General features: G+C 43.8%; 1 protein-coding gene across 17 annotated transcripts in view; it reads right to left on the reverse strand.

Moving 5' to 3' along the window:
- Positions 1 to 11440, reverse strand: part of SGMS1 (sphingomyelin synthase 1) — a 317203-nt gene that overhangs the window by 94621 nt on the left and 211142 nt on the right. The window contains exon 1 of one of the 17 annotated variants that reach the window (XM_070470589.1): positions 11257 to 11345. The exons of the other annotated variants lie outside the window; for them this stretch is intronic. The gene's annotated coding sequence lies outside the window, so the exon portion shown is untranslated. Of the gene's footprint in view, positions 1 to 11256; positions 11346 to 11440 lie in introns of those variants that run through there. 17 annotated transcript variants of the gene reach the window in all.

Here is an 11440-nt window from a genome sequence, read left to right on the forward strand (position 1 = left end):
AGAACTTTTATTTTTCTTTCATTCAATCAGGCAATTTACATTCTGCAATTCTGTCCCTGTTTGCATGGCCTTAAACTTACCTGTATTTTCTCATCCTCAGTTGCTTACTTCTAAAAAAAAAAAAAAAAAATATATATATATATATATATATATATAATTTTGCTATCTATAATATAACGCTGTGAGGATTAAGTTAAGCTAGCATAGGCGAAACACAAACCCAGCACCCAGCCCGCAGTACCTGACAGGCCTTTAGTTATCCACACCTGGCACTCTGACACATGGAGAACCTGAACCCTAATCCACTGAGCACTCCAGGCTCCAAAGATCAGGAGATCTGTTCAGAAAACAAGTATAGCAAAAAAGGGAGACAAGAAAAATCCGACATTTCTATTTCTCACTTTTCAAGTTTTTCTCCCAACAAAACTCTAAGTAACAGTCATAGAAGGGCAGAAAGTAAGAAGCTCTATGATTTGTTGATTGTATTAAAACTGTTTCCCCATTTAGATGAACATTACTTTGGGGGGAAAAAAAGCGTGGTTCTCCCTAGAGGACCTCCTGGTTAGATTAGACCTGTGTAATTAATTGTAAGCTTAAATTCCATGTCGTGAAAAAAGGGACTTTTTTTGGAGTATGAGGGGAGGAAGAAAAAGAACAGTAGGGAGAGGCATTCTCTTGTAGGTCAAGAAGTGCCATCACCCTGCCCCACTCCATCCCTTTCTCACATAAACATGGTCACCAAATCCCACCGATTCTACTCCACAGATTTCCCCTAAATGGAATATGTCCCCTCCTGCTTGGAACCACTGTCACTGCCAGCACCCTGGCCTTCAGAGGGGGTCATGTGGGTTATTACAATCCAGAGAGATGCAAGATCCTCCCTGCCATCAGAGTTTCTCAGCTTAAAAACAAAATTGTATAATGTTATTTAATCACCCCGTGACACCACCATCATCCTACAGGAGACCACTCTACCTGCCTCTGCATTTTGGTCTGCCTCAGTGGCTCAAGGAACCCCGAAGTGCCAGGCTGTTTGAGGGCTCCAAACCTTCACAGGGCCTCTGAACCTGGCCTCAGATGTCTCATGTGGGTCCCCTCCTGTTCCCAGCAAGTCCTGCTCCTCTAAGGCCCCTGGAAGAGACCCCCTTGGATACAGGATTAGTTCCACTGAAATGGACCCAATGTTCAAGGTCTTGAACCCTCTAGGGCAGACACCAACTCGTACATACTCTTCTCTGAACATCTAGCCATTACATGGAAGCAGCAGCAAGTTTATTCATGACTGGGAATAATAATATCGACCTTACACAAGAGCTGTGAAGGAAAGAGATAAGGCCCAACCACGGTGCACAGCTGTAAGTAAACTAATATTGCTACATGACATAGTGTAGATAATGAAATGTACAGGTTTAGATCAGCACTCTCCACAATGATTTCGTGTTATGAAAAACAGCCAAATGCTTTAAATTATGTTCTTAACCATACGCCCATTCACCTGGCGAACATATATTTATCGAATACTTACTTTATGCTAGGTGCAAATTTACTGTTATCATAAAACATCATATGAGTCAGGACAGTAGTCAGCTCAGTGTAGAAAATCTCTGAGATTAGAATAAATTTTAAAATATTGGGAGAAAAAGTCAAAGCTGACAGCATACCAAGAATTGATTTCTCTTCTATAATACCAGGAATTACATTTCTGTATAATCAGTGTCTAGTATTTTTAGTTGCCAGGGGATGTTCTTTTCAGAGGCCTCCGCTTTTCCCTAGTTGAGGCCAAAATGACAAACTGCAGGGATTCTGAGAAGCTAGCCCTTGTGATAAGTAGGCTCATCCAGACGTCTATTTATGAGACCCTAATGAACTCCCCAGAATGTTCCTACCCTGGTTCCCTGTCTCCAGGCCCTCCCCTCTCCTGCTCTTCTAACTCATGTTACTACAGTCCTAGGTTCCTACCCTCTAGGAGAGGGCACTGGCAGCTGCAAACATATTCTTTAAAAAAAAAAAAGAAAGAAAAGTTTTCTGAGAAACATATCTCCCAGAGAATGTACTTTAGTAAGTTGTAAAGCAATCTGTTAAAAACCTAAACATGTATCCACTATGTGCCAGGGGCCCGAAATACCTAGATGCTTGCAACACAGTCGCTGCTGCCCAGGACTTCCAGTTCCCCTCAAGAGAGAAACACAGAAAGCAATCCAGAAGTGCCGTACAGAAAACCGCACGATTGTGCATGCCTGCGGGGGCCAGCTGAGGAGGTCACCTTATGAACAGCTGTCTCTATCAACAGATACCGGTTGTGTCGGCCCTGGGCTAACAGATCCATCCCTCCTGGTCCCCGACTCTGCTCTGAAGTCACAGGGAACCAACCTGCTGGATTCAACCAACAGGAGGCAGTGGCAGAAGGCTGGAAGCGGAAGGCTTCTCACCTTTCTATCTGCTGATATCTGCTGATTATCTTGGGTTCTCCTCTGGGGCCTTGGCTCTTATCTGCCCCTGGGCTTCAGTAACAGCTCCCACCACTAGTCCCTCCAGCCTGAGGATAGTAGTGACTTCTGGCTGGGGCTAATCTCTAGGGTTCTTCCTTGGACTTCCCTGTAGCATCAACAATGGAGGAACTTCACTAAATACCCTCAACTGTAAACAAAACGGCTTCTGTTTTCCTAATTAGCCCCTCACGAACCAGTCGCATTATAATGTGCTGATAATTCACCTAGACTCAAAAGCAGTCATGCTCTGCTGGAATTCAAAATTGAAACTGGAGGAAAACTATGATTTTCAATAATATATCTTCATGTGGCCTAAAAGACCCAACTGCTAGACCCTAGAAATGTTTTGGTTTATATAGGAATTCCTTGGAGATGGAGCCAGTACATACGAAAATGGATCCAGGCCTTTCTTATGGCTGAATCATCTTCTTGGGGTGAATTGATGACAATGTTCTGTATGTGCTCCACCCCACGATGGCAGCCACCAGGCATGCAGCTCCTGAGTACTTGGATGTGGTTAGCATGACTAAGAACAGAATGTTTCATTTAATTGTATTTAAATATCCACAAGTGACCAGGGGCTACAGTGTTGGCTAGCAGAGGTCTAGCATATGGCCATCTCTATGGTGGGGAAGGATTCCTGCTGGGGGTGCTCTTGTGGACTTTGGTGGGGAACAGGTGGCACAGAGAGAAGCACAGTAACTGTAGAACTATCACCCCTTTTGTTCATTCTATTCACAGTGTAAAAATCTAACCGCCTCTGGCCTACCTCATCCCCAACCACAGGAGCACACAGTTTACTCAGAGACCTCGGTGAACAAATTTCTTAGAGAATAAACTTCCTTTAAACACAATGACAGCTTGAGAATGAAGGTCTGGAGGAAATGTGGGTTGTTGAGAAGTACAGGTTTCACTCCAGTAAGAGGAGGAGCTCTGGAATTTTAAGTAACAGACTTCTTGCTCTGTGTTCCCTATTTTCCAACCCAATGGGAACTACCCCATGCTTATTCCACGCCATGCTAATTTCCTATTGTCCCAGCCCGATCCTTACTCTCTTTCCCAGAGGATTCCTCTAGAGTCTTCCTGGGACTGTTCCGTTGCCACATGACATACCTTCATCTATCCTGGTGCTGCTGCAATTGAGAAAGACACTCCCTTTGATACAGACCAGCCATGACTAACTTCTGGGTTAGAAGCATGCACTTTCACATCTCTGACCTTTACGTGGACATCATCAGTGTAAATGACATCATCAGGCTCCTGCTTCTCCTGAGAATTCTGCTTCTGGAAGTAAATGCTAAAGATTTAAGAAGGTGACTCTCCCAGGATGGTAGACTGGTATTATCTAACCATGCCTCAACAGCACACAATCACTTCCTATTAACAGTACTTAACTTCAGGGAATCGTTTCAGTATATCTGCGGGAATATAATACTATTAAAAGCATAGTTTTACCTGAATAGACTTTACAAGTACCACAGCTTTTGGAACCCAAATGCCCCCAAAGACCTGGCCATGCTAATCCTGAGAACCAAATAGAAGTATGCTTTATAAATCTACAAGAATCTTAGCCATACTAAATCACCCTGCAAAATGCTACTGTGAAGTGCTGGCTCTGAACTGCTTTGACTGGGGACTTTTGTAATTGTTTAGTAATTTGTGCCATCTAAATGAGAATTATAGGATATGCTAACTAGCAAAGCAGGAATTAGTTTACATTGTAATTGTACCGATAACAATGTACTCTAGTTAGCTTTATTCATGTTTACGTGACTCACTAACAAGAGACCACCGCATTTCCAGCATGATAAAGCACTGTTATACTCATTTTTCTTCCCACTGTTTTCAAAAAAGCAAAAAAGATACTACCATTAGGATGGGCATCACCTTCTTATGTTGCTGGTCACACAGAAAAGGGTACTCAGGGAAAAGACAAACACTGGAGAAGCCAGCTAGTCTCCACAGAGTACCATCATCCTGGTGTGGACTTGCCACAGTTCAAGGCTGACCCCCCGAACGTTGCAATTCACAAACGTGGTGATCAGGAGATGGCCCGGGCTAACCACGCTCAGGGTGACATTCAAGTAAAAACGTCAATTTAATACCATCATGTAGACTAGATGTTCGATGCTGATGTGTGCTGATCCTATGTCTCCCAACAAGCGTACGTAATTCATGAGGAACCCAAAGTATTATCAGAAGAGTGCATGACAGGCACAGAAGGGCTTCTGTGGCTTCATGTGTGGCCTGACACTGCACGTGAGCATTCAGGTAGGCTCAGGGGTGTTCAGTGATGAGGGCAGATTACAGTCTAAGTCAGGTTTGGAACCTAATCAATTGATGTCAACCCACAGATGGCCCCACCACTGAGGTAAGATCATTGGGCAGATCCAGTGATGCTATATGAGGGGCAGGGGACCTTCTCTGATAGAAAGGCCAACCTGACCTCTCCAAGTTTCACTCCACTGAACTCCCCTTCAAAGGGATCCTTTTTTCAGACTAAGATGTCAGTACCTTTGACTAAGTTATAATTTTACCCTAGAAGCCATTTAATCTCTTTACTTACTTCACCTATCTTTTCTGTGATCCATTCATTATAGAGGTATTTTACAGTTTCTTTTGGGGTCTCATCTTTTAATTCAGGTCAGAAAGCAGAAGGGATCTCCCTGCTGGCCCTCATGTATGGTATGCATACAACACTTAGGGCAGAAGCCCATGATTCCACAGGGAGATGAAGGTTTTAGGAATTTCAGGGAAGGGGGATGGACTGCTTTAAAAAAAAAATACTCCACTCACAACTTATATTGAAAGACGTACACTTTTTAAAAATCATTAAACGCCAAAAACAGCAGATTAACAGGCCTTAGATGTGGAGGGTGAGCTATCCTGTTGCACTCTACTTTGACATTTTAAATCTCTTTGTTCCTTCTATGTCTAAAATTTGTTGGGGTCTTTTGCTGAGATTCTAGTTTCAAGACTCAAAGAAATCTATCTTTAGATCTGTTGACTCAGCACAAGGTTAAAAGTTGGATTTTGATACCCACTACTGCGCAGTTTCACTAAGCTGATGCCCAGGGGCCTTTGCAAACCCATAATCAGCCTTCCAACACTTTCAACAACACTTTCAGCAGCTTGTGGAATTTTCTGGTCTCACCCACATCGGAGAAATCAAAATGATATATATAAGGATGTACCTACAAAGTGGAGCAATCATCTAAGCTGTCTCAAGAATTGTGGTCACTGGTACTATCTAAAATTGTGATGCCTCTGTTAACCTCATTTAGTTTATTATTAACCTGACTTTCAATTTGGCTTGAATATCAAACTCTTGCCTTCTGACCCTACAGAGGTATGCAATTTTGTGTAACCAGTTCAAGATTCTCCATTAGAATCACTGAGCTTTCACCAAGAGTGCTTACCAAGCAACTCAAGGGCAGCTGGAGACCCTGAGGGTCTGGAACACCACCTTCTATTTCTGTCCCATCAGGAGACTTAAGCAAGCTTGAAGGTTAGCTTAATGAAAGCCTCCGAGCACTAACAGGGTTTAATCTGTGTTATAAATTTCTCCTAAGTGTAAGCTGGTCCTCAAGCCATTCCCTTCCACATGCCGCGGAGGCGGTGGCTGCTGCACTTCACCTCGGGGATGCCATCACTCTCGTGGTGAAGGCCGGCCACGAGTTCTCCCCACCGCTCCGGGAGGAACGTTTCCAGATGCCCACAGAGAGGCCAGCTGTCGGGGGACTAACACCTCCTCCATCTAAGGGCTCAGCTCATGTGTTTATGTGAGTTTTTTAAACAATTCAGTTCCAATGCAGTGAGGACTGTGAGAAAAAAGTTAGGAAGTAACCTCTCTTTAAAAAACCACTAACTTCCACCCTCCAACCTGAGTTAAGAACCTCTCTCTAACTCAGGAAACATTTACTGCTACCTCCTTGAAAGATAAACATTGCTACAAAGCATTCTGCTTTTACCAGGTAGACAGCAGGTGGGTTATACACACTTGGGGATCTTTCAATCCAAACCTTATCTCTTTCTTTCTCTCTCACATACACACATACACACACAGTGAAACTCGTAAGTCAAAGCATTAACTTTCAACTGATTTTAGGGATATGCTAAAGAAACCTGCCCCAAATCACACAGCCAGTTAAACTGGAAAGGCTGAGACTCAAGCACAGACTTATCAGATTCTCAAACCACCATAATATCTCTCTCCCCGCAATGGAGCAAGTGATACTTCACTGTGTCGCTACTGATAAAATGTATATGCTATACACATCTGCAGATTTCAGAATACATAACTCTCAAAGGCCCTTTCATAAATATACTCTTCAAGCTACTTTGTGACGTTGCTAAAGCCAAGATCAGTACTCAGATTTCACAAAGAGAAACACATATATTGAAGAGGTAAGCCAGGGTTTCTCAAATGTTGGCACTATCAACATTTGAAAAGGATAACTGTCAGTTTGGGGTCGTCCTGTGCATTGCAGGATGTCAGCAGCATCCCTGGTCGCTACCTGCTAAATACCAGCAGCACTCTTCCCACCCTAGCTGTGTCCATCAAAACTAGGACCAAACATCTCCTGAGGGGTAACTCACATGCCATGGAAAGCCACTGTGTTAAGTTAATGGCCTGGTTAAAGATTGCAGTGATAGCCAGAAAAGAATCCCACTAAATCCTAGTTTAATGGAGACCTCTTTTATACCAAGCTACAGTTCCTTAAAAGAAAACATTTAGACTGGATAAAGTATCTCAGAATTCAGAAGTGATCACCTCTGGTCACTTCTCGGTATATGCTTACTGTCTCTAAGCTGTTACACTATGGTACACATCCTCAGCATCTTCAACCATTGTTCATAGAGTTTATAGGCCCTCTCCGAAAACCTGATTACTCCATTCCGGACACATACTTAAACACAGACCCAGAAACAGGCACAATATTGCCACAGGAGAAAAGGCAGTAGCAACAAAGACTAAAACGGCACACACGATTTACAGTCAGGCTCTGTTTTTAAGCAGTTGGGTTGAATCATCTGATTTGATCCTTACCATCTTCAACAGCCGTGTGAAGGAAGTAGCATCACCTGCATTTTATGAATGAAGAGACGGAGGCAAAGAGCACTCAAATAACTTGCCCAAGATCAGACTCCAAAATCCCTATTCTGAACCACTATCTACAGGACTTCAAAGAACTGGGTTATCACCTCCTGGGTTCTAAATTCTCTGTCTCTACCAGTGAGTTTTGTTGTCCAGTTGTAGCAAATGCCCTCATCAAGGCATACTGTGGGCACCTTATTCAAGTCTGAGGTGACCCTACTGATAATCCCTCCTTGGGTATGACAAGACACACCCCCACTTACTGACGCTGCTGTCCATCCCATAGTTGTCCATCTTGAGTAAAGAAAACACAGCACGTTGTTAAATGTTTTGCCAGAGCAGACATGTTGTATCCATAGCATGGCATGTCCACATCCTTGTATACTTTTTAAGTAGCAGGTGACGCAGGTGCTAAAGAATCTGCCTGCCAATGATGGCGACACAAGAGACTCCGATTCCATCCCTAGGTCAAAAGAGTCCCTGGAGAAGGGAACGGCAACCCACTCCAATATTCCTGCCTGGAGAATCCATGGACAGAGAAGCCTCGTGGGCTACAGTCCATGGGGTCGCAAAGAGCTGGACATGACTGAGCAAGCAAAGCACACACAGATCCAAGAGATTGAAAAAGAAATGAGGTCTACTGGAGATGAGTGATGCTACATACTCATCACCACCACTTTTTTTTTTTAAGTGATCCCAATTCATCTTTTCAGAAATGTGATTTATTATTCTGCTAAATAGCAACATACACTCTGCAGCTGAAGTTTCCATAACTTGCCATCTCCCCAGTTGTGAAAAATCAAAGTGGACCGGAACACTTCCTCCTGTCCACAATTTTCTCAAGATCACCCCAAAATGGTTTTATCAGCACATGGGCATGTCCTTTCAACACCCTCAAGAATTCCATTCACTTAAAGCAGCTGGGGGGTTCAGAGAGGTTTGAGGAGGAAGCCAAGGCATCCTTGTTTTGCCTGGGAAGGTGGGTGGGTATTCAGTGTCAAATAGATGCCAAGAATGATGAGGTGGCATGTGAGACATATTCCATCCTGGAACAGACAATGTAGTTCTTTGTCTTCTAAGAAAGTGGCATTGTTCTGTACTATGTGGCATCCCAACAGATGATCCCCTGGTGGCTCAATCTGTAAAGAATTTGTCTCAAATGCAGGAGACATGGATTCAATCTCTGGGTTGGGAATATCACTTGGAGAAGGAAATGGCAACCCACTCCAGTATGCTTGCCTAGGGAATGCTATGGATAGAGGAGCCTGGCAGAGAGGCTCTGTGAGGTTGAAATCACCAACAGATGATCCAGCAGATAGACTCTCAGAACCGGCCACCCCTGGTGAGACGCGCTGAGCCTACCCCACTTCAACAACAACAAAAAAATCTTTAGCATTCACAGCATGCTTTTCATGACCCTATCATTGCTAACAAATAGGTTCAGCACTAACCTAAATGCTAGTAGAAATTTTAAAACATTTCACATAGCATATAAAATACTACAAGAGAGCACTTAGACATTCAACCGCTGGATGACCATAAGCTCAGTTGCTTGGTATTAAAATCAGAGAATGGCCGAGCCATACTCGGTGAGAAACAGAAAAATCTGCACACATTCAACTAGCAGGGCCTCAGGAAAAAAGGTAGGAGAAAGTTCCCCCAAACCAGCAACCATGAGGCAGCATCGGGTATCAATTGGGCTTGTGAAGAAAAGGGCTTGCTTAGTAAATACTTGAAAACGGCAAGCTTCCAAAGTAAATGCATTACTCCTTGAACCTTGATATTCTGGCACTGGGGCAATGAGGAGCTTAAAACCCCTTCGAAAATCTGCTTTGAACCCAGAACCTCCTCTGGATTACTTCACACAGAAAAATCAACACTACATTAGGAGCAATTGGGGCCACACGGGGGAAAATGACAAACTTTAAATGTTACCTTGTAAACTAAATTAACTGACTGCAAAATTTGGAGATAAGGTAACCTTGCTGAGGTTGTTTCTTCATCTAGAAAGCAGAGCTGATAATACCTCTTACCTCTCGACATTACTGGGAAAAACGAAAATGAGGCCACAGGTGTGAAGCATCTCAATTAAATGTTCGGTCTGTTATAGCTACCAGGTGAAACTCAAAGCAAAATTTGGATTTAATTATCCCTTTAGATTTTATACTTCTTAGAGTTAATTAAATATTTTCCCATTCTCACCACCTGGGGCAGGTGGTGCTTTTCCAACTACCCCAGTGGACTTATGGTCATATCTGTCAACATCAGTCTGTTTTCCAAAAGAAATGGGATCCCAAGATGTCACCTTTCATGCAGAGGCCTTTGATTAGTTAAACTGGAAGCAACTGAATTTAACCATGAGCATATGAGAACAAAATTAGTGGAACTAGGAATTCAAAGGGCAACTGATTAAAAATTCTAACAAACTACTCTAATTATTCCACTTAGAAGTGATTTCTTTCCAGAAGCATTTCCTTTACAGAGTTTTTAAAAGTCAGTTGCTTAAGCACCTAACTCATTCTCTCTGTTGCATTAGTTTGTATCTTCAAAAATGAAGAGTAAAGGTACTATTCATACCCTTATAATTCACAGGTGTAATTTCATAATTCATTTACATTTTCCTGTCATCCTTTATGCTCTTGCGGTATCTTCAGCCTGACTTTTCAGTACAGAGTTTCTGGTGGTGACAACTGTCACACTGCGTCCTCAATAAAACAGCAATAATCACAGCAATAATCTGCTTCTCTACCTCCTCACCCCTCTCAGAAGAAAATATTTGCCTGCACCATACAAATCGCTCTGCACGTGCTGATAACTTTTTACATAAAAAGCAGTTTTAAATAAAAGCAGACTTTTCAAAGAGGCTCACTCTTAATACATAAATTTAACAGTGATCAATTCAACAGAGTCAAGAGATCGTAGATCTTCTGGCTCCCATTACAACTTAAGTAACGTCTACACATAGCATACACAAACAGGTGGGGCAGTGAGGGAAAACAAGTACCATGCCTTCTTCTCAGCGTTTTTATTTCCCCAAATTCCACAAGAGCAGTTACCTGGCCACAATAAACAGAAAGCACGGCTGTGGAGTAAACACGCATTCCAAAATATCCGGAGCACGTGCGTTCCTCTGGCACTGCGCGCTGAGCTCATTCACCAGCTGCTCCCAATCAGGCAAAGGAGTTGGCTAAAGAATCTTTCTATACCAGGACTGGAGTTTGAGAAAGGGAGTACTTCCCCAAAACGGAGCAACCAAGCTGTAAATACAACCCCACTCCCTCAAAACCCTCCACTAGGAAAGCCTGATAAACCCAAACTGAAACCACCCCCTGGCCCCTTGACTCTCAAACGCACCCCCAACACTTGGAGCATCTGTTGATGCAGCCTACCTACCTCTACTGAGACCCCACTTTCTAAAGTCAACTACCATGTTAGAGTTCTCAGGTATCAATAGCAGTTGCCTGTTGGATCATCAAAGCGCATCCAGTAAAAACTAAGAGTCCCTTAGGAGAGGGAATAGCAAAGCCTGCGGTACCAACTGTTTTCTGCAAGGCAGGGAAAGCTGTTTCTCCCAGCTTCTAACCAGGTCTCTCTGTCTGACAGTGTTACCACGAGGCCCCCAGAGAGCCTATTAATGAAGCCAAGCATCCCAGAATGAGCAGTACTTACGGTCTCTCCTCCCTGGAGGCCAAGTCTCCAGAAACTTCCTGGGGCGCCAAGTCTGCGCGCGGGTACGGCGCGCTCAGGGTGCGCGCTGCCCGCGCGGACTCCGGTGGAGAGGCGAAGGCGGCCGGCGGCGCGCCGACCCCCTGCCCCGGCTCCCGGGCGCGCCTCCGCCGGCCCGGACCGCCTT

Source organism: Odocoileus virginianus, chromosome 7 (genome assembly GCF_023699985.2).
Source record: "Odocoileus virginianus isolate 20LAN1187 ecotype Illinois chromosome 7, Ovbor_1.2, whole genome shotgun sequence".
Taxonomy (NCBI): Eukaryota; Metazoa; Chordata; class Mammalia; order Artiodactyla; family Cervidae; genus Odocoileus; species Odocoileus virginianus.